Genomic DNA, 24,724 nt, shown 5'->3' with positions numbered 1-24,724 from the left:
GGCGTCGCTCCGCTTAGTTTGCGTTTCCAGGCTCCGTCCGACTGCACTGGGCTGCGCAGAAAGGGGCGACGGGGCGCTGGGCTGCGGTTAGGGTACGGCCGGTAAATGGTTGCCGTCCGGAGGCCTCCGTGTATTAGCGGCGCAGGTTTCTCACCAGCGTTCGTTGCTTTGGGATTAATACCGCCTGTTTTCCTAGCGGGAACTGCTACAAACTCAACACGAAGAATGACATAATATTATTAGCCCGTAGTTCATTTTTAATTTCCACGAGAGGTTTGGGTAATCATTTATGGCATCGTTTTACTCCTGGCAAAACTCTCGCTCCTCTCAGATAGTCTTAAGATCTACAGACATCCCTATGACTGGAATCTGAATCTAGATTTCATTGTGGCTTAGAGTTTTGATAAAAGACATTTGAAATCATAAAGTGGATTTTAACTGGTTTGTTTATTGTCTTTTGTAGATTTACCTACCAGCAACTATGGAAGATGAATGAGTTTAAATACAAATACCGATGTGTTGCATCAATGAACCTGCATCGCCCTGAGGAAACAGCAGCATCCCAGTTGTATGCTGCTGTGCCTGAAGGTTTTGAAGCCCAGGTTGCCCGCCTGGTGGAAATGTTTCTGGCGGAGGCATACAGGTGCAAGCTCTGCCAGTTGACAAGCAGCATCAAAAGTAAGATCAAGACGCACCTGGCTTATATGCATGAAACAGATCCAGCGTGTCAAGTTTCAGGCTGTCCTAAAATGGACCAAGATGAAAATGAGTCTTATAGCATGGGAGATGAAGCTAACCAAGAAAATAAAGAAAACGAAGAAAATCGTGCAAAAAAGATCTGTTTTATTACCTGTGTGTCAGATACTTCAAAATATGAGTCCTCCCTGTTGTGACATGAGCCCAAGCAGTCAGAGCAATAATCCTCACGCCTCTCACTCCTGTGAGTGAACACCTTGTTTGGAGAAGCAGCAGCTCATTTGCAGCTTGAGGAGCCCTGTTCTGCAGTGCCGACTTCTCTTTCATATTCCAAGAGCAAAGATGAAGCAGCAGCCCAGTCTGTGCATCTTGGCCTCTGTTGTGTTTCCAGTGTTAGAACTCAGACCTTAGCTGGGGAGATGAAAACCCTTAAAGCTGAATCAAGGTGTAAAAAATTACAAAAATCAGAAGACAGCTAGATGTGACAGTAAAGGGTTAGCTCATCCTGTGAAAGATGCTTGCGCTTTAAAGCTGGGTTCTGAGAGAACGCAGCGTTTCCACAACGCGTGCGATGTAGCAATGAAGTCGAAAGATACTCATAAAATCCATGAAAATGGTCATGATGTGGATTGTGGCTTTAAATGCGTTTATTGTCCCGTGACTGAGTGGGACTTAATGGGAAATCATTTAAAATCACACAAGTGGATAAAAGAAACCTACCAGTGCCTCATCTGTGAAAGTGGTTTTATGTCACAAAGTGCCTGGAAAGTGCACAGAGACAGCCATCAGAGGAAACCCCATCTCTTTCAGTGCACAATGCATTCATCATCTTTCGAAACTGAGCGGATAAGAAATCTTCATGTAGCTTGCCATTATCAGGATATGTTTAAATGTCCACACAGTGATTTTACCAGTAAGTCAAATTTTATTTTTTTTCCTCATACAGTTGCCTCAGCTATAAACTTCTCTGTGCATGTAACTTTATTTGGTCAATGCAAAATTTATTAGAGAGTTTCAGTATGAGCTGTAAATGCCATCATGAGAAGCTACAGTAAAACATACTGGTTTAAACAAAGAAAATATACGAATTGCAAAAATTCTAAAAAGTGTTGTAAATATTCACTTTTTGATGGTGTTCCTTCATTCTGCAAAATCCTGTCTCATTTTATATTGTGGACTCTGAGTATTTCTAGGAGTAGTTGACCATCATATTCCACTAATTTCAATATTATTAGCTTTTTAATGGCTCTGTAACATTACTGTAAAGATAATTCTGTCAAGGTTAATGCTTTTTATCTCTAAGTTTTGTGACGCTGCTAATAGCTAAATGTTATCTCCGTTTATAAATGGAGGACCTGAGCAGAATAACATAATCTGTGTCTCTTAAATCACAAAAGGACACAATTCTAGTATTCCAGTCCTGTTCTCCTTTGCATTGACTACGAATGTTGCTTTTGTACCAATTGTACTTTATTTAAGCAAGGAGGGAAAAACGTAGAAATGTTTCGGTTACTAATTGCAGGTGTTTTGCCCTCAATAAAGCCATGCATTTAGTGCTTACCTTCAAGTCTGTAGGTAAAATCTTGAAAGATTTGTGTACAAAGGTAGTCTGGGCATTTTTCTGTTTAACCATTCAGTGTTGCAGGTGATTGCAGTGATTGATTGATTTTTAGCAAGGTTTCCACGGCTGCTACTGCTAATATAGACCAAATTCTTGCTGTCTGGGTTGAACTACTGATTTGGTTCTGATTGCTCAGTAAGGCCAGTGCAAAACCAGGTAATTTATGTGAAAGAAGGTGATGGCTCACAGGAGTGCTCTGGAGTTTGTGGCAGTGGTCAGATAAGAAAAAAGGCAATGTTAGGAGCATTGGGGAATGTGGAATAACAGAGCTTCCTGTGATCGTAGTAGCTAGACTGGGCATTGTGTCTGTGTTGTGGTGTTGGTTTTGAAGGGTTTAGATTAGATTATGTGTTGTGCAGTCTGATTTTGAAGTCGTCTTTGTCTTTGGGATAGGTGGGGTTATTCTGAGTTTTTACTGTTTAAAAGGGCAGGAGATAGAATTTTCATAGAAGCTTATTGCAGAATTTCTGCAGGAAAAGTAACTAAAAAAGGGTCATTTTTAGAACTAAAAGCAAAGTGAGTATCTTTCTTGCTTCACAACGATATGCAGTGTCTCCACTTAATTGTATGTGACTGTAAGTCGACAACAAGGCTGCAGTCCAGTCCCAACTTTTTCTCTAAGAGGTTGGGAAGGAGAGCACATAGAAAGACAGCTGAAATTCACAGTATTTCAAAATAGAGATGGCTACAACAGTGAGAAGATTTATGAGTGCTTATACAAACAATGTTTTCTTAACTGAAAGGAGAACTGTTTTGTATTGACAAATTATAAGTTGTCTCTTGAATGAGTAATTTAGATTTTTTTATTCCCCCCCCCCCCCCCCCCCAAAAAGTATCTCCCTTATAACTGCAGTGAGAAAACAACCTGGGACTAGGTTTTCTGGGATACGTTTTTGACAATTTCCATTACGTCTGGGGGCAGTGAATTTTGAAGATTATAACTTACTGTTCACTGTTATGTTAACATATGCAGAAAGTTTACATAATTTTAGTTTCCTGTTGAAAAAATTAGTAGGTTAAATAATAACTTTTTAAGCTACTATGGAATTGTATATTATAGAATTGTAAATATTTTGCAGTTGTTTTGAATATTGCTTGCCTTTTTGTGATAAATATGAGCAAAGGAAGCCTTTCTAAATATCTATTTAACACCATGCTAATTCCTATGCATCTTTAAGGTGGAGAAGAAACATTAAAGAAATTGTGAGAAGTCTTCAGCTTGCTAGTGTTTTTCAGATGTTTCAGTCCCTTAAAGGGAGTTTTACCATAACATTACAAAGAACTGTTGTCTGCCAGTTTGTTATGCTTGTGGAGCTGATAAAACGGCTGTGAGAGCCTTCCCAGCTTGCTATGGGGATAGTTTTTGAAACAAGTTTTAACTGTAGCTTCTTAGCACCAAGCCTGAGTTTAACTTAACGTCAAGTTTTAGCTGTAATTGCTAACATTATTTGCTACAGTATGCTTGTTATAACTTTTAAGCTACATGAAAGCCTAGCTGATTAGTGGGGAAAAAGAAAAGTACAAATTGCTGAAATACTTCGGTGGAGTATACTGAAGTTTCTTCTTAATTTCTTATATAGGACAAAGCTATCAGTTTGTTGTGCTGATTCCTGCATGTGATTACATGATGTTATTTGTTGTTTACTTGTATAAATTAAAACAGTTGTCAATATTTGTATAGGCTGTATAGTGGCAGTTTACTGTCAGCATCAGGGATAAAGAGGCAAAAGACCTGAAAGACTAATCACGCTGCCTGTCCTCATTTTTGGTCTTTGAATCTTAAACCTTGAAAAAGAGTTCAGAAATTGCTACAAAGTTGAGTGATTTTGTATTAAAACCTTCACGGGAAAGGGCTAGTGGTCTTGATTGCATTTCCCATTCAACGGAAATCCTCTATGCAAAACCCGCAACCTCCAACCATTACTTTCGCCAGACCAAATTTAGACTGTCAGCAGATGTGCTTAGAAGAAAATGGGCAAGTAAAGTGTATTGCATCTCACCCCTAAATATAATCCTTTGAAGCTTAGGTATTCTGATGATTCCTAAGTATCTGTTCCTTCAATATTTTTCATATGCTCCATAATTCACATCAAAATAACTCCACTGCAAGTATATATTTTGCTAACATTTTAAATTGTGGTTTGAAATCTTTGAGAACTGTTTGTTATCCTGGGTTTTTTTGTTCTGTTTTGACACTGGGGGAGGGGAGTGCATTGAGCATCCTTAGAGCTGAGCTAACCTTGCTTTTGCTGCCGGAGCCCCCATGGTCAAATTGTGTCTTCATAATCAATAATTGTTCTTTCTTCTGAAATACTGTGCTTCTCAGCCAAATTCAGCCTCATATTGCTTAAATAAGCACAAAACACTTTAAACTACATAGGAATTAGGTTTGAACTTTTATGTTAATAGTTGTTTAGCGTGGAGAAATGTCTTTCTTCTATTTTAAATTAATGCATTTAATGTGATTTTAACCTATTATAACAAACTGTGGCTTTTAGTACGGCTAAGGAATGGATCAAGGTCTACAAGCATCTGCGCAACCATGGTTACAGTTTCAAACTGCATCCATGTACTGAATGTGAGAGACTTTTTCCAAATGTAGGTGGATTTTTTTTTTGGTGGTTTTTTTAATTTTTTTATTCCCCCCTCCCTCCCTTCAACAGGTCTCTTTCTTTTACTTTTTTTTTTAAACTGCTTAGTTTATAAAGTGCAACAAATGCTTTGTAAATACTGTAAAGATGTATTGGATTTCTGATTAAATGTTTTATTTCTATCTGCTTTTATAGAGTGGAGGTGAATTTCCCAGTGCTAAATATTTGCTTTATGCAAATGTATGTACAAGTAAATTTGTTTTAATTGGTGGAAGAAGGCTTTACCATTCATTAAGCTAGATTGAAACTGTGGTTTGAGGGGGGGAAGAGGATTAGGGACTTCTACAGCTTGCTTGAAGGCACTAAACAAGGATCCTCATCTTCAAAGGCTATTGGTGGCGGTGGGATGTAGCAGCTGCATTGAGCTCGCAGCTGAGCAGCTGTTAAGTAGGTAGAGGAGAAAAGAAGATGACAATGACACTCAGTGCAGGGAATCTGGATGCAGGACGAGATGCTTGGGGTTTGGATACGGCTTATTTTGATTTGAGTTTCTGATGGGCTTATTCTGGCAATTGATAATTGCTTGGTTAGATAACCAGTTGTCAGTTTAAAAGGAAATTCTTCTTTGTTAAGTTAGTAGCAGCAAGTTTATCTTCTTTCATCAGTCTTTCTTCATCTTACTCAGTGAGAGCTTTATTTCCATCTGCAATAGGTAGAGATTCTTGCTTCATACAAGGAAGACTCTATTAACTCACAGTTTTATTGTTTTTTTGTTATCAAACTGGGCCCTTCACTTGGAGGGGGGGGCGTTTACTGTACTGCTTAAAACATTAAAGATGAAGGCTGCTTCATGTCTGAAGCTTTTCTGACTTCAGCTTTGTGTCAATGTGACTGGAATAACACCAGAATTGTAATACTCTGAATGACAGCCAGGCAGGTTCAATCTACAACTTAGGTCTTTTAGACCAAGAGTTTGGTCTCTTTCTGATCCCTTTTTTGACATTTAATGATGTCAAAAGTGCACGTTGCAGTTCATACTGTTAGCAGTTCCAATTCCTCAGACCTTGACCTACAAAGTCCTAGATTTGTGGTTAAAACAGAGCTATGTGGAGAGACTTGTCCCTGCATCTGTGATTTCTGACTGCTACCTTTGGTTAATCTCGTTAACTGACGCAGCATGAATCTGATGGGGAAATGTATAGCAGCCTATCAATCAATATATATTTACTCTAGTTCCATCAAATAAGCAATTCTTACAGCTGACTTCAACACTTCTTGAATCCTAAAGCAACTTTCAAAGGACTCTATCCAGCTGTGCCTCTTGCAGGGTGAACAAAAGGAGGGGCGGGAGCTATGCATAGTTAAACCATCAAATTTGATTTTGTAATTTATTTTTTAATAGTGGTAGAGGCTACACATCTCTGGCAGCAGTTCTTCTTCATGCTGATAAATATACTTTCCCCAAGATTATGTTAAAGAAGGCCCCTTCCTCTGAAAACAGAAATTAAATGAATTTGACCTACACCTGCATATCTCTCACTTCTTCTATATTTTAACTGCTTACTTCATATTTAGTGTTATAAAACGACACTGCCTTTTTTTTTACTACTCTAGATGCTCTGCTTTGTTACCAATGTTGCTGTTTATTTAAAAGATACTGTTTTCACTTACCTGTTTTGCTTTTTTGTTTGTATTGGCTGAAATTTTTTATGTTGGTTCTTTGCCTCCAACTGATACTTTTCCTTTAAGAACAGATCAACCAAAATGATTCAACCAATTTTCTGGAATGCATATGGGGGAAAACTATCTGTTCATAATGTTTTCAAGTGGAACCAGTAAGACTGTGGATACCTTTTATTTAAAAAGCCCTAATATTTCATGGCTTGCAGGAAAGATCTAAGCATTTTTCAGATGGTGTCTTCTGTTAGAATAGATGAAAGGCACACTCCTGATGCAAAAGTCTGTCGAGACTTGGCCTCTTCACAGCCTCTGAAAAATTCAATGAACAGTGAAGATACCTTACTGCAGGAAGCTAATTGTGACAGACTGTTTTAGGGAGGCAGGGACAGGAACTAAGAAAACTTGCCAGTTTTCTTTGGTACCTGGCTGCAAAGGTTTTTAATTCTTTCATAGAGAGCATATAAAAAAAGTTGGATACTAAAAAACAGCGGGGCTGGAAAACCTGTGTGAAGTTGCTAGAGGACATGACGAGATGAGCAGATGAACTCAGGCAGAATTTGGCACATTAGGAAAACTGCCAGTGGGACAGGGCGTAATGGGCAGAGAATAAAATAAAGTGGGGAGTCTTGGAGAATGAAAATAACTTGGGCAACAGGGTGGCCTGAAGTGGACAGAAAAGATTTAGAGTCTCAGATATGCAAACCAGCATTAATATAAGAGGATACACAATCACTTCTGTTTACTATTGCTGTCATTACTCAAACGGCAATTAATTCAAGCATCAGAGGTTTCTGGTGTATCTAAGGGTTTCAGCAATGCCAGTCGGCCTAGATATAATCCCCCATTGTGAAACCTGGAATTTATGTTTTAACTTCTCAGGCATTTTGTTTCAAAAAATAAAGCCTAAAACATGTTAAAGGTGTTTTTAAAAAAACCCGCAGAAAATTCAAGAAAACTCACAATAAAGGTTGCAAAGTCAAACACTCATCATCTGTGTGGGTGGTGTAAAATCTTCAATTGCCTGACTTGACTACATGCAAATTTTTTTTCCCCCACATGATCCTTCCAAAATTCAGTGTGTAGAATGGGTAGTGCTTCATCAGCCTTGGTTTATTGTTTAGTGAGCATAGAGTATATGCACAAAAAGCAATGAAATTAAGGTTACCAAGGCAACTTTAATTTTGGCAATTCCTAATTTTTATTTCTTGGCTTAGTAACCTTAATGAGCTGGGGGTTTGTTTGTTTTTTAATATAGGATTTATTTTGTGTTGTGGGAAATATGTTGGGAATCCACCTTAACATACTAAAATAAATTACCGAAAATGCCATCATCTTTAATGGTATGTGCTGTATGCTCCTAGTTACTAGGCTGTGAGACCATATAGTACATTGCTATGTAAAAGTTAACGTATTTCTTCCTTAGGTCATGTGACATCTAGACTGTTTAGGGTCACTGGCTTCAGCTCCGTTATGACATCCTAACATACACTGTGTTGGTGATGATGTATTGACCACTGAACCACTCTGAAGCATAGAGCTGGTGTACACTGCATGGAGGGTCAGGTAAATGTTTGTTTATTCACAATACTTTCTTGAATATATCATCTCAAAAAAGCATAAGAAATTTAATATTTTTTTTTTAATGTGTAAATGGTCATAAAATTGGCAATTTATCCTCCCTTCTCCCCCAGTCACTAGAGGCTCCATAATCTGGCAGGGTTTGTAATCTGATGCTTGCTGTGCCGTCACATTAAAAGGAATTGGCAATTTAATACATAAGGCTTGATGACACGTGGTGAGGAAAAATATTTTTTTTCTTCCTGTAAACCGCAGTGTGCTGAAATGTCTTACATTACCAAGCCCTTGTGGGGAGCATTTGATACATACTGCTTAAGCTGATGGATTTTACAAGTTGCCTTCAGAGTTGGTGCAACTGTTTTGAGATTGATTCATTTATATATAACAATTACCATAACCTTTTATATCTTGTTTGTAGGCTTTGGGGGGGGAGTGTGCAAAAAGAGAATTTTTGGTACTTTGTTGCTAAAATAATTAACTCATACAAAAGCAGTAATATACAAACTATGTCAGGACCAAAAAGATTGAGTCCAATTAAGTGATTCTACACCAAATGATATTTTCTGTGGATTAAAGTATTCCCCTTGCTCTGAAACAAATACCGGCTATCTTCTCAATCATCTAATGGGCTTATTTAATTTTTTTCTTAGTCTTACCAAATATGCTATATATTAAAAGTATATGCAGCACTGTGTTTTTTAAGTTTATATTTTAGGTTGGAAATGGCTGTCATTTCACTGATCTTGATATTAGTCTTAACAATGTAATTAGAATTTTATGCTGTTTTAACAACAGTATAAGAAAGGAAACTTAATATTTGGATTTTCCTAGCATAAAAATAAATCAGTTCCTTGCAACATAATAGTTATATTATGTAAATATGTTGCTTGTTCATTATCTACGTGTGTAATGATTGTTGGAAGTTTAGCTGAGGAAACTTAGAAAATACAACTATTTAAAATGTGCATTGTTAGATAAAGCTTTCGTATGATAAATACATTGTAATCTGGTAAACCCAAGGGAATCAGGTCAAATGAGAGTCCCAAAAGTCACGGTTCTCCTTCCTGCTTTGTCACTTTCAAAAAACAGGGATATTTATTGTGGTGGTGTGTCACACACAGTAGTGACTTTCCAAATGCTATCATTTTTATCATTATAATTTGTGCTTATTTCACTTTGTTTTTCTCTTTGTGCTGAGCAGCGCTGCAGCAATTTTGTAATGAAAATGTGCATCCAAGAATGATAATCTGTACTTCTGGGGTGGGTGTGAATGGCAGTTAAACATTGCTGTAAGTCATCTGCCTATTCATTATATTTATAATATGTGCAAAAGTAAAATAGAACAGTTCTTTCCTCAACATTACCTATATTTAACAACTTGGATCTAATTCTGCCCTACAGTTTAAAAAAACAAACAAACAAAAAACCAAAACCAAAAAACCCCAAACAAATGGCTTGTCTAGCTTTTTTTGAGAAGCTTTTTTTTTCCCTTTGTGTGTGTGTGTTTCACAAATGTAACACAGAATGATCGGCAAAGTTTTTCTCCTCTGTTAGTGGACTGAATTATGAGGGTTACACGATCGCAAAAGTCCCTCTACAACTTTGTCTTTCACATGAAAGTATCTTACCTCAAATTCTTAAGTCTTTTCAGTCACTGACGGTAATGTAAAATATTGGTTGATACCGTATTTTGGGTTTCTTTTTGAATTAGTTTACTTATTTCTTAATTGGCAATCTAGAGCAGAGTTGAAAGAGCATATGGAAAATCACAGAATTTCTACAGCCCTTCTGTCTTCATTTTGGGATCAGGTGCTCAAAACCAGATGTCAGATGAATGGACATAACAAATGAATCCATGAGGAAAAAAAAAGAAATGAAAAACAAATGAAAGACGAAAGAAGGCTGAAGATAATCCTGTGTGCTCTAACACAAAAGCAACTAGAAAGAAGGATTCAAGTTAATTTGCATGTAGTACCAACGGTAGGTATGACCCATACTACAGCAAAACTTCCATTTTGTTTGTTATGCTCCAAGTACTTCTGTAGATCTTCATTACAGAACAATTGATAATGTGGCACACTTCTTTATCTACTTACCTATTTTTACAAGAAAGTTGCCCACGGATAGCCTGAACAAAAATAAGGTACCCTATTCAAATAGCTGTCTTCTACTTGGTTTGTGATAGTACCAGTCTTCTGAATAAAGTAAGCAGGTGCTGATCAAAAGGTGTTTCTAAAGGTTTTTCTCTTACGTTTTGTTACAAGCAATAACAAAGGAGAGCCACTGAGATGTGCTCTTTGAAGAGCCGAGAGATGTGCTGTGAGACTTTTTGGAATTCTGCGCGTAAACAGATGAAGAAACAGTGACAGTGTACAGCTTCCTTTGCAGTCGTGGCTGCGTTTCTAAGAGGCATATTTATTGAAGCACCAATTTTATCAGTTAACGCAAAATTCCACTTATCTGCAGTTCTAAGAGTTAACACTAAGACTTTGTCTGACCTCAAGTGCGTCCTCTCTTCCAAAGAGAACCTGAGAAGGCATTTGATGCTTTCCTGTTATTGAGAAAAGATCTTTTTTTCTTTGATAAAGATGATAGTGATCTCTGGTAGCCACCCATCCACGAGTTGACATCATGTGATATTCTAATAATAGCTTTTCTAGTATTTAGGTAGAGAAGTTAGTGTACATTCTGTTTCTCTATGTTTCTTCCAAGTATGTGAGTTTGGTTTTGGGGATGTTCTTTTTTTTGTTGCTGTTGTCTATGGCCATACGTATGTCTATTACATTATTAGAAAATATTTTCACAATAGACACCTTCAGTTTAATTAGAGAAATCACTTTCTGACTTTTAAAGTTGTGTATTATAATCTAATTAATTCAAACTGTCAAAGTTTTTTCCCCAAATAGCTTCTTTACCCCACTGTTTTCTAGGACTGAAGTAATTGTCTATACCGAATCCGGATTTCCTGGTTTGAAGTAGTTACTGCTCATGTAGGAATAAATAAATGCATGTTTTAGTAGCTTGTTGAAATTGGTGTAATAAAAAGAAAGAAAAAAAGGAATTTATGTTCGGATAGTCAAAGGCCTGATTACTTGTAGTGAACTAGCAGCTTTGCTAGTAGGTAGAGAGTAGACTGACGTGCTGATGATGTACCTTTCACATAGGCATTGGTCTTTTTTTTTTCTTTTTTTCTTTTTTAATTGTCAGTTAACAAGCCTTGTCATAGTCAAAGCACAGTTCAGTCACTACAAATTCACAAAGCAGGTAGACAAGTTGTTCCCATGTTCACGGTGAGGTATTTTGAAATGATTTGTCTCGGTTTTAAAGAACTTGGAGAAGTATAAGGTTAAGCACTTTGCATCATTATGTCATTACAACAGTTATTTTTGAACCAGTGGAGTATGGCAATCCAAATTTAGTCTGAGGTTACGTATGAAATGTGTCATTATCTGATGAACGCATTACCTCTCTGTTTTGGAAGTAAAAAGAGCATTTACAGACTGGGTCTCTGGAGCTCTCCCTGGAACGATGTTTGTAATTACTGCAAAGGTTAAGAACTTACTTGAACTTTTTTCATCCTAGTTCTGACTTGAGTTTTGCTCTGCTATCTGTACAGCAAAGCAAACTTCATGTTAACGCTGTTTCTTTCTTACAGCCCCTTTGAAGGGCAAACTAACAAAACTAGCAATTAGCCATATTACCAGCCTGTGGCTGTCTCTTCTTTCCACCAACGGCCCTGACCCCATGGCAGAAGAGAATCTGTTGCAAATCGCGGCCAGTTCAGTTTTGTGTCCCGCAGCTTAGGTTGAATAGCTGATGGCGGAATGGCATGAAGGTAATGCTGCTGTGCTGGCTGCGATTCGGAGTGCGCAGCCAGTGCTGCTACGCAGAGCTCGAGTGCCAAAGCAAGTAGCCTCATTTTCTCTTCTTCCCGGAATCGTGTCTCATTCTGCCTAGATTAAGACTCATTTGGGAAATATATTTTAGGGTCTATTGATACTTTAAAGTTAAAACTTAAAATAAAAAGCTTTTAAACTGAAAAAGATCTGCTGTCAAAAGGTTGAGTTATCAGAGAAGTGTTGGTTAAGGGTATGCAGGGAGTGTCTGTTCTCCCGGCTGTTTTGTGGTGCTTTTTTTGTTTTGTTTTTCCCCAGAAGGGGGCAGCAAATGAACAACATCACACTGACTTTTACTTTTCAAATGCTTTTTCAGTGTTCCTCCTTGCCTGTAAACATCACTGCAGACTACCTACTGATGTTAGAGTTTAAAATGATGATTTCTACCGAATTTATTTGCTACAAGGATAGCTGGAATGTATGAACTGGAAGTCTTCATTCTTTTCGGTATTAGGCAGTAGAATTTATTTAGTAAAATCTCTTTCAAGTTTATGAAAAAGGCAGTTCTATATGAAGGTTTAAGATTTTTATGAGTATGGCATTAGGTGCGTGTATATTTTAAAGGATAAAATAGCCGAACAACCGAACCCCATGATGTTATTAGTTAATGTCACCTGAGTCTTGCTTATGTCTTTCAAATACTTATTTTTCTATATTTCAAGTTAAATTAATGTAATATTACAATTAAAAATAATGTTCTCTTGGCCATTTTTCTCCCGTCAGAAAATAAAACAGAATACACTAGATATATCAATGCTTTTAATTCACGTATTAATACATTCATGTACAGGGATGGGTTGTGCATTCTGCTGACAGTGCATGCGAGTTAAAGGCCTCAATCGCAGGGAATACTAGTGATACTAAAGAATATAACCAAATTTTATTGTCTTATTTCAGCCACGAAGTACAGTTTTATCATCTAAAACTTTATGGAGGTGTACCATATTACTGATTTGGAGTATTGGGGTTTTTTTAATGACTATATGGGAAAATGGTGATTAATACCTACCATTGTGAATTTCTTGAAAGCGTGTGGCCATAATTCTGTTTAAGTTACAGATCAAGTAGTTAGCAAGGAGCTACAGAGAGAGGGCAGTCTAACCTTTTCAGCTGCTGAGTTTTATCCAATAGTTTATATAAAGAAGTGAAAATCATAGTGGCATCTGTGAAGACCAGCTGCCTGTAATTGGTGTTCAAAAGCTAACTGGGAAGAACGAAACTGATTCCTAACACGGCAGATTTATTGATAATCTTGCCTGACTGTTTCATTAAAATCTTGTGTTATAATGCATGTGGGACCTTTATGGAGCCTGAAACTTGATCAAGAGTACTCAAGACCCTTTGGTCTCTATGGGTTGGAATTTCCCACTGTCTCAAACACACCTTATTTACAGCTGAAGGATGAAAGATTAAATCATCCATATTACAATTCCAGGTTCCTTTGGACTTTCGCTCCTTAACTTAGAAGATTGAACCAACACTCCTAGTAACAGTGTCGTCCTTCTTTTCTCCTTAAAGAAAAAAAAAGGTGTCAGTATTTGTGGGGAGTTTGCACCACAAGTGCTGCATAAGATAGGCACTGTCCGCAATATTATCAGAATTCTGAAATCTGCATTTAAAGCTATTACATGTGCTGGAAATAGGCGGCTATGCTTACATGTTTCTTAAGGAGTAATTCAAATAGCTAGAAAATCCAAATAGCTCTACTTTTCTACAAAGCATTTAATCCCCTAACAAAGAGAGGTTGTTCTGTTATGTCATTGTGAAAGACATGTTCTTTAAATGTATAAAAAGTACGGTTTTAATTCTGATTTCCATGAGTAGAAATGGTAACGAAGAACATTTTCCTAGTTTGTGAATTGACATGTTATACCTTTGAACTACTGTACTTCTATTGGATCCACAAAGATATTGCAGAAATTAGCCCCTGCTTTTTTGGTCTCTGCTTCATAACTCTAAAAATGTTCTGTCTGTCCTGTAGGAGTTTAGAATCTAGATCTTTGACAAATTTTTTTTGTGATGGTTTTCCCTTTTGAAAGACCGCAAATGTTTAGGGAAGAGGAGAAAAATTAATACAAAGAGTTATTCAGAATGGCACAGCTTGCTTTTCAGAGTTGGCTTTCATTTTGAAGCCTGCTGTTTAAATCCCAGATTTTTCCATATAGGCTTTCACACCTTCTATGCATCGAATACTTCAACAGCTCCCCTGAGTACTTAAGTTCCCTCGTGCAAGTTAAGGGCTTTTATTCTTTGAGCAATGTAAGCTTTATTTCTCTGGTGCAAGAAAGTGTTAATCCACACAAATAACTGAGGATTAAATCCTCTTTTGCATCTTTCTTGTTTTGAATACTGTTGCATAAAATAACACATGTATGATTCACTCTTAATTCAGAATTAGCAGGAATACTCTTACCAGTAGAAGTCTTGAGTAGAATATAAACTAATTTTGTTTTTTTCTAAAATACTTTGTTTTCAAAATAGTAGGACTTTAGTTACCTTCGCAAATGTGTCATGAAAATAGCTATGTCTTCATTAGAGTGTTTAAAGAATGAGTAAGCCTGTTTATTACATCTAACATGTGAATGTAGTGTGTGTATTTGGAAATAGTATTTACTTAGTAATTAATTATTTACAGATACGATTCGAAAGGACATTGTTTCCTTTTGCTGAGTGCTGATCAATAATCTGGATAGAGAGGTAAGCACCTTTTAAACCTGCTATAGTTGACTTCCACAGGACAAGGATTTTAAAGTTGTTCTTTGCTTATATATCTCCCTTTGAAATGATTGTGTGTTACAGATGTGACTTTACAGCATTATAGACTTGTTTGTGAATTTAGGAAGCACTGGTTGTATACCTGTTGTTGCTGAGTTTTGAGGAACTTTAAGTGCTTAAGGCATAGAGTTAAATGGTTTTGAGGTATCCTAAGCGTGGTGTGGGTAAGAATCTGGAAAATCAAGGAATTTGGAACAGCAGATCTGTGATCTGTGTAGGCCTTTTCAAATGTTTTACAATTTTGTTCCCTAGGAATCCTCTCTTTGTATACAAGCACATGTATAATTTTCATATGCATTATTCTTCCTTCTAAATAAATTCCACTTGCTGGCCTGAAAGAGTAGCACGTCATGCAATTGAGAAAGTAGAATCTGTCTTTTTCATCCAGACAAATTCTAGAAGACTTAGGTGGACCATTCAAACATCAAAATACAACAATCCAATATAATCATGTTGCATTACGCAGCATTGGCTGCTAGTAAATTACTCAACACAACGAAGTATGTCATTCTGGGAATATAAATAAATAGTTGAAAGATAATAAAATAATAACTGAAGTACTTGGTTGTAGATGGGTCTGATAGGAATCTTTGTGCTCTCATCCCTCCCATAATGATGTCAGTCTTTCCTAACTAATAGCTTTAAACAGTCATGATAAAAGGCATTAAAAGCCTAAATTAACACAGTAACTGAGAAATGTCATCCCTTCAGACCACTTACACAGGAAGAATAGATGATGATTTTCCAGCTGTGACAAGGTTCGTTTCCTTTCTGACAGGAAGCCTTCTTATAGTTAGCTCTGCAGAAACACATGAGAACACATGCTGGCATCAAAGCCTTTCACTGCCAGCACTGCGAATGCAAAACAAGGCTCAAGGCCTCTCTGACACAGCATATGTTAATGCATACAGGTGGATTATATGTATGTCATCTTTGTGTTACCACTTAGATAAACTGCTTAGGGAGGAAAAAAAAAGGTACTGTTACGGTTGAATATTGAATGCTGTGTAGGAGTGCTTCTTTAGTGCTGTGAAAAGGACTTTCAGAGAAAAGGGGTATTTTTTTACCTACTGGTAGTTCTCCCTCTTGCGATGAATGTGCAAAAACCAAACACTCTGATCCTGATTTAACAAAACAGGCAAATTTTTAACTTAAATGTTTTTTGTGACATTGAGGGATATTGATCTTTAAGGATATGTTTGATTTGCCTTCCTGAATATGGGTATATTTACAGAAATCCTGGTTTAGGATCTATATTCAGAAGACACCTATGTAAAGGTATACATACTGCAAAGACAAGGACAGCTTATGACCCTGGCTCATTAACTGAGAAGCATGCCTTTGCTAGTTCAGATGGATATGGACTTCAACCAGTTCATAAATTTTTGTTCTGTACTGGTACTCCATGGCCAGGAAAGAATGGGAACGTCTGCTCAAAACTTTTTAAATCAACTTGCACATATTGGCATACTTCAGGATTTTTAATATAAGAGATTGTTGTTTGTCCACCTTGGCTACATTCCCTTTCATTTTCTGGAAAGCTTCCTGCTTCAGTTTTCTGTTTTAAAGTTTAATGTTGAACCTCTATCAAAGGCCCAGCCTCTCTGTGACTGATGCTCTGGGGTTCTTTCTGTCTTGGTCAAGTGATTTGTTTACATAGACTTTGCGTTGCCATGGTTATATTAAGTCAATCAGGCTGCCAAAAAAGGCACTTGCATTAGAAATTCTGAATTTACACAGAAGAAGGTACTTTGTATCACTCTCTGCCTGGAACTGTTGGATCTGTTCCATCTTGTTGGTATTTAAAAAGTGAAGCCTTTCTCCTTTTTTCTGAACCGAGCATTTTACAGGATTAGAAAATAAGTTTAACTGAATGAATAGGATGGGAACGTGCTATGTTGCATTAATGGCCTTCTGAAACCTGCCACTTGATGTGTGCAGTGAGTGGGTGGACAGGACAGTGGGGAGCCAATTAGCTGCTTGTGATAATATTTAAATAAATCAGCTTGCGGAGAACTCGTCCTATAGGACCTGGCAGCGTAGTGAATAGGGAATATCCGCCTGTGTCCACACTGGCAAAATTAACTTTTCAGCGAGTTGGAGAAACGGAATACTCTTGCAGTGGTTTGGCAGGCGTGCAGCGCTCCGACGCTTGAGCGACGTGGGTGGTGCTCCATCCCGCAGCGTTGGAGCCATGGCGTCACCCACAGCAGTGGAGGAGAGTAGGCAGATGTCTGGCAGGAAGCATAGGTGTGAAGGGGGCTGATAGACGTCTCGTGCTACTGGGACAGATGGCTCTCAATCTCTGTGGTGGCAAGTATGCCATGTCTTCAAAGACAGACATTTGCTCTATTAAACATTCTTAGCTTCTGTAGAAGGCAACTGACAGGGCTTCAAAAGGTACAGGAAAAGGAGGGTGATACCCAAAGAAGAGATAACCGACTTCTCCTAGGAGGCTGGCTAGGCAGTGTGGCCAGGCACTGTTACTGATATTCAGGCGCATAAGTAGACAAGTGACCAAAACCATGCAAAATAAATTAAACTTTTGCAAAAAATGAACAAAATAAGTCACTGTCTAGAAGAAGGATTGCAAATCCAGAACTGTCTCCTATTCCTTGTTCTGCAGCTGACCTGTTATGTAACCTACAGCAAACATATTTAGTGAGTTTTAGGAAGGTGCTTATTAGCTATGAAAATGTAATTTATTATCTAGATATCAAGCCATTGACAACTGCTCCTGAAAATGTCATCAGCTTCTTCCTGTTTGCTTCCCCATTGACAGCTGGGGGTAAACACAAAAAAATGCTTTGATTTCCACATCATGCTGACTATGCAGTGATCACGCAATGTGATATCACCTGCATTAATTCTTAAAAGATAACACTAATAAAACTGGAGCTGGAGAGTTACTTGTAATGACGTTGGTGTGAAATGCTGTCTTGAGGAGAATTATTACTATACGAGGGTTGGTGTTAGGACTTAGATTCTTAAAATATGTTCACTTTTCATTCTTTTTTAACTCAAATGTATTTATTTGTTTGGTTTGTGTTTTGATTTTTGGCTGCCAAAATGAAAATAGGTTTGCCTATTTGGGGGTTGGACCAAATGACCTCCAGAGATTCCATTCAACCTTGACCGTTCTGTGATTCTGTTTCGTTTTTTTTTTTTTGTTTTTTTTTTTTTAGTCAGTGGTTTCTGGTTAGGTTTGTTTCAGGTTCTTCACTGTAAGGCTAATATTTCAGAATTTTAGTACATCAGAAAAACATGAAGATAAATATTATAAATTAGAAATTGTCAGTGGGAATGTAGATGAAAGGGGAGGCTAGTCCTTTAAGAAAGTACCTCTCAATGGTTTTGTTATTGAAAGTCATTGTTTTCCTTTGTATTCGTGACCTAAATGTTGTCCTTGTTGTCTTTATAGAAAATTCTTTGTGTGTTTTCTTCATTAAGTTAAAATTACTTTCCCTTAATGTCATTTCCTTTTGCTTCTTGAAAGTTTCCCTTTCGTTCTGCTACATTTCCCCTTTCTGAGTTGTTTGTTTTTAATTGGTGACATAGAGTACTCTGAGAGTTGGCCCTCTGAACTTTGATTCAGAAAAAAAGATCAAAACTAAATTTGGAAATCATTCTGGCCAGTTTTTCTTGATTGGACTTCTGGTGGAAGCCAAATTTAGATGCAGTAGGTCTCCTACAGGTAAAACAGACTGTAACCTTTAGCTGTCTAGACCATTATCTAAGATCATGCTTCATTAGCAACAAGATCATGTGAAAGATGAGCTGTGGCTTTGAGGATGTAAATGCTAATCCACTGACATTCTTTTGAATTTCCCACACAGACTTTGTGTTCCCATAGAAGATACTGCATCCTTCGTATTTGCTTTCCATTTCCTGGTAGGTGAGAAGCCTTTCAAATGTGAGATCTGCTCTTACGCCTCCATTGATGCAAGGTCTCTGCAGCAGCACTTCCCAGCATGCGCTAGTGAGAGGCCCTACAAATGTTGACTCTGTTCATATAGTTGGTAAGTGTAAATAATCCCTCTGTTGGACAAATCCTGTAAATCTTTTGGCTTTTAAAAAAAAAAAAAACAACAACAAAACCCCACACTTTAAGGTATGTGCTCCTACCCATTAATAAAAGCCAAGCCAATCATTTAAGTATATTCCTGTTGGGAGCTTGGCTCTATGAAGGCTTTTTTGTTTAAAGAGATTGCTTTCCGTCCCCTCTTTACAGCTCTTTCTGTATATAACTACTGCATAGACTGTGCTGGCAGAAGTATGGAACACTAATGTGATAAATACAAAAATATCCTGTAGAAGGTGGTGATAGTATCTGTGTGTGTGTGAAGAGGTGCTGGGACAAGTGACTTGTATAAAAACAAAAATGCGTTGATTCACTAACTGTATGTCTTAATTTGCTGTATTAGGTGCACCATGCTGCTTTTTCACACTGATTTTGTCTCCAGCTTTGCTTGTAGTGTTTTGATTCCACCCTCCCGCCCCCACCGATTGAGGAAATGATCACGTTTCTGAGGGTGCTAACACATTTCATTTTGCAGCGCTGGCAGAGTGCCTCATGTGATGAGTGGGAGCATTAGCTAGTTTTAGTAAAGCCTAAGTACATGTTGAAAGTATGTACTTAGCAGCCTTAGAAGCTGTTTAACTGCTAAATTCTTGTATGTTTAAACTCTGTACACTAAATGATGTACTGTTTGCTTTGTTTTTTTAAAAACTCAAAAGGTTTAAACCAAGATAAGCTAATGTCCACAAGTCACTTTCTTGAGGTATGCAGTGATTGGTGGAGAGATGGCTTGATTAGTTTTTGTTTGTTACTTACCTGGGGGAAAGCTTAATTTACTCTGTTTCTTTATCTGTCATAATAAAGGTAATTCTGATTACAAAACTAGTGCTCCTTCTGGAGAGTCTTTTGATGCCAGAATTAAAATCTGGAAATGCATCTATCAAAAGTGATAAGATACCTTGAGCTTAAAGTAAGTGCCTTCTTCACCAAGAGCTTTTCAGTATCTGGTAATGGAATAACAGGGAAAAAGGCTTCTTCCTAATTTTTGTGGCAGCTGTGTAAAAATGCAGAATTGTAAACACGAGTAGCAGAAAATAGCAGAAAATTTGAGGGGAACGGTAGTGGTGAACTCCAGACTATAGAACGGAACACTGGTAACCTATTACTCTTTATGCATTACTGTAGTAAGCACAAGAAATCCAGTTTCCTCTCCTATCAGATGAGCTTTAGTTATAGGATACTATAACTAAAGCTAAGCGTGACAGGGGACTGTCATTTAATCCTGTACTACTAAAAATCTTTTTTTTTTTAATAAACCATCCTGTAATACCTGTCGTAGTATTTCGTCTCTTTTTGCAGTATTACTCTACAAGCATATACTTTTTCATTTATTTGTAATAGGTCAGTCCTACTTACAGGGATCAAAGATTTTGTTGCTTGCAAATTAACAATGTGCCTCCTTCCACCAGCCTAGTTTGCCCTGTTAGCTGCACATTAGCCGTCATAATATAAACACTTGCATGCTTAACTTTTGCTGTGGAACTAGTTCCATTTGAAGTTAATAGGATTGTTCTTTAGTAAGTTAAAAACTTATTATATAATGAGAGTCTATGAGATGAGGAAGTGAATGTTTTAACCAGAGTCTGTAAGAGTAAATGATAACACTGTCTGGATGTATTCTTTCCTTGTATGTAAAATTTATTCTTAAAAAAATGTTCAGTTCCTGTCTGCAGAGCAGTAACTGCAAATGCCTGCATAGTGTTCCAGACCTAAATAGTTTGGATGTTTGAAATTGCCACTTGTGAAACAGTTTGCCTGAATCGGGTAAATACAGTAAGGTTGGGGTTTTTTTCTTAAGTAATCTATTTCAGATCTGTAATAGTCTTTAAGATTTTTTAAGCACACTAGAACATAACACCCTCTATTTCTGAAATTGTATCAAAAATACAACAAAATGTAGGAATACAAAAGAAGGAAGAAAGAAAGAAAAAAACCCAAACCAAAAACCCAAGCAAACCCAACCCTTTTCCAGTCCCCAAGCATATACTTTACACCCACACAGAACCCATTGACTGATTCAGTGGGCTGTATTCAAAAGTGAGGTGTAAAAGGGTAGAAGTCACACATGAGCATGCAGATCTGAGTGTAAGCCAGACTAAGGATGGCGTAACTGCAGTGATGAAATACACAGAAAAGTGTTATCTCTAAACTTTTCCAGTATTCTGATTTAGTTTGTGAATTAATATATACTGTTTACTGATACTCAACTAGAAAAGAGTTTCATTATTCAAGCTCTCACCCATTAAGATTATTTGTGCTTTGAGTTTAGCAGAGACATTGAATGAAAAATAAGATAGTGAAATCTGCAGCGGCAACTGCTCATCAAAATTCAGGATTACAGTGCATTTAATTTTAAAGTGCATCTCTGTGTGTATTGATACACATACATACACATTTTAAGTCTTGACTTCGTTATGTATACATGTTTATGTGTGTGTAACTGGGCTGTTTACAACATGTAGAGTCCCTTTACTTTAAGGCTTTTGTCATATCAGGAGCTCAGAGCTATATAGAAAGAGAGATGTAAATTTGCTTGAGATACCTGCCTTGCTTAGCGACTGTGAAGAGTCAGATAACTGCTTCTGATGGCACAGAATCCGACAGGTTCACGTTTTTGGTAGTTTTGCTGTAAAAGACTGCAAGAGCATTTCCTCAATGTTGTGTGTTCCTGATGATGATACAGATAGGGATTTAAAGAGTTCTGAGCTGCTTTAATAAGAATGTATGGGAAAATATTTCATCTTTTGTGTAAATCTTAGCTTGAAACCCCAAGTTTTTCTATGCCTGTGTAGTAAAATATTTTCTCACATGCCAGGTCAACCAATTACTTTTTTTGTTAGGTGTGAGTGGAAAGGAGGGTTAAGGTATACTTACCTGATTAAGCATACTTTAAGTCCAGTCTTTTGCTTGTTGCATTCATATAAATAACACCATCACCTAAGTACCCCAACCCTGAATGTAGAAAACCTGTAAATATTTGCAGCATCAGCCAAGAGGTTTTTAAACTGGTATGGTGTATACATTACTGAGTCCAAGAATTAATTTTAGCCAACTTAGTCGGTTGTTTAATCTGACCTCTCTGTGGATCCCCTTCTGTACTCAATGGAGAATGATGGGCATTCCCACAAGACATCTTAATTTCATATGAGACATTACTTAAATGTGTGGGCTAATTTGCACCTGTTAGGGTTACTTACTGCCTGCCAACAGGTGACTTTACAGAGGAAATCTAGAAGGTAATACGCCTGTTGGCTAACATTATGTAGGATGAATCCTACTGTAGGTGATTGTTTTAATTTTCCTAGCTCATAGGGCTGCAAATAGTTGTTGCCAAAATAAACAGATCCTCAATGTCTGTTTAAGGGAAACCTTAAATTCAGAGGAGCTTGCATTACAAATTGGTAAGTTTTGAAACCTGATTGAGGTTAGGTAACAAGTGCTGAGACTAACCCGCAAGTCTCAATCTGGATTCTCTTACAGCCTCTATGCAGTTGTATTCTAAGTTGGCCTTGTTCAGGGGAAGTGCCAAAACCCAAAGGTTTAGATCCTATATTTGGTATTCCCTGAATCTGAAAGAACTGAGGTTTTGATTAGGACCAGATGATAATTCCACTGTCTCGGGGCAGGGCTTAGACCCATAGTAAGTATGTAGCAGACATCATATTTTAATATAGAATGAATCCTTGACAGTATTTGTGTTATGGCTAAGTTCTTCATTTTGAGATGTATCCCTTTGTCATAATGCAAAATAGGTAGAATGAAGTGACAAATGCAAGGTCAAAATTTTTCAGTATATTCAGAGTGGTTTGCAGTTTTCACTATGCTGAGCTGGAATTACATGCAGATTCACATGCACATGCAAATGTGTGCATCTGTGGTGTGTGTGGCTGCATGCTGGTGCAATTGTACCCTAAGGTTGTAAATGCGTAAAAAGTAAATTGGGACATGTGCTTGTAAGAGTTTAGATTTTTTAATGCCTGTACAGAGGTTTTATTTTCAAAGAACAGATATATCCACAGGTGCACAACTGACACTAAAATAGAAATATTGCTGAAAACATGGTGCAAACTCCACTAACTTACTCCAGTGGTAGGAAAAAAAACAAGTGTTCTGTTCTAGCCCTGCCACTGGACAGAGCTATGAGATCTTGCTAGGGATGACTTATCCCCTGACCTACTGTTTGGCTATTTCGGATTTGTGAACATTCCAGCTAGAGGCTGGCTGCCTGTGTTTGTGCAGTGCTCACTGCTACTGATGGTACTAATGCCTGATACATTTTTAATTTTTTTACAGCATTCGGAAGAAGAGCTTCGACCTTCACATATGCCGACATCACACTGGTGAGGCATTTGGCCATAGTTTTTGCTGCTATTCTTCCCCTGACAAACAACTTCTCCGAAAACACGTTAAGAAATATCACCTGGGTTCAGGAACCTCATTAACCAGTTCCCAGCCCACCTTTACCCTCAAATCACTTCTGTGGAACATTAGGTTCTTCACGCTTAAAATTCCACCAGAGCATCCCGGCAAATAAAGAAGCTGTTGGCATTGTCGAACTTTTGTGCTGAAAGCCAGGGAAGAAGAGAAGAAGAGGTCCTTATGTGACAATTGGAAGCACTTAGGATGGTCTTCCCAAAAAGCTTGGCGTGCGTTATTGTAGAGGTGGTAACTCCAATGTGCTGAGAGGAGCGTGGAGATTTATGTTGCGTCAGGGGTGGACATGTTGATTTTTGTTGTGGTTACCTCTTGCTGATATAGTCCGCTTACTTACAAATGAAGAGTTTGACGTTTCAAGGCAGAATCTGTTGAAATGTACCATAGCTGACAGTGAACCCTGCAGGTGGTTTCTATACTACACCTTTCATTTTTAATACAGGTCCCTATATAAAACAGTAAATGATTCAAGAAAATCTACTGATGGTGTAACACTCATAATATGGTAAAAAAAATCCATTAAATTTCTTCATGGTTATTTTGTATAACAGAATGTGTCTATTATCATAAGCTAATCCAGTGTTGAAGTAAAAATAGAAACTATTGAAATATGATATCAAATAAACTTGACTTGAAAATTCAGTGACTAAATACATCTGTACCTTATTTAGCCAAATAGAAATTGCTCACTTTAAAAAAAGATTAAATTAGAAGAATGGAATGCTTTCTAATTTTAGGCTTAGAGGACTGGTTTTACTCTAAGACTCCACATTTATTCTTTGACTATGGTGGTTTTGTGGAGTCTGTTATTAGCTATGAATGTTACTCAGGAAATGTAACTCTTGCTAAAAATAAAAAACCTAACATCACAGCTTCCTACCAGACAGAAACAAATAGTGACTGAAGTGTGCCTACACTGTTCCCTTAAACACAGTTGTAAAGAATATACTATTTCAACAGGATAAAAGTTTCCCTTCAGGTGAGTTTTAGATTTCTTGATTTACAGGAAAATGTTAGTAGAAGAGTTATGTGGAGAGTAGCTACTGGCAAACTGTAGGTTGGATCTTCATTAAAGAATTAAAGAGAAACTTTTTTCAGAGAAGAAAATGCTAATACTGTTAGAAACTGATGAGCATCACAGACTTCATCTTCCTCTTGGAAGTTGGAACAGGAAAGGCTGGAAACGCATACCAAATGTAAACGCTTGGTTCCTCGTCATCTGGAAGTATAATAGTTGGACATTTGCAACTGAGCACATACGTAATTACTAATGGGAAATATTTTCTTTCCTTAATACAATTTACATTGCAGCATTTTAGCTTGTTTGTACAACAGTCTGATGGTTCTTTAACTTGAGATTGCTTGAATGGTAAGT

The 24,724-nt window shown here is 37.4% G+C and overlaps 1 long non-coding RNA gene across 1 annotated transcript; it reads left to right on the top strand.

Annotated features, from left to right (window-relative positions):
* The first annotated feature begins 530 nt into the window (after positions 1-530).
* LOC103919016 lies at positions 531-23,955 on the top strand. The gene is made up of 5 exons (XR_663721.1): positions 531-1,609; positions 8,012-8,151; positions 9,976-10,146; positions 18,733-18,856; positions 23,209-23,955. It is a non-coding gene; the product is annotated as an uncharacterized LOC103919016 (long non-coding RNA).
* Positions 23,956-24,724: the final 769 nt, after the last annotated feature.

This window comes from Pygoscelis adeliae, unplaced genomic scaffold (genome assembly GCF_000699105.1).
Source record: "Pygoscelis adeliae isolate BGI_AS28 unplaced genomic scaffold, ASM69910v1 Scaffold186, whole genome shotgun sequence".
Taxonomy (NCBI): domain Eukaryota; kingdom Metazoa; phylum Chordata; class Aves; order Sphenisciformes; family Spheniscidae; genus Pygoscelis; species Pygoscelis adeliae.
Note: the sequence above shows the minus strand (reverse complement) of the source record. Positions and strands in the feature narration are given on the sequence as shown.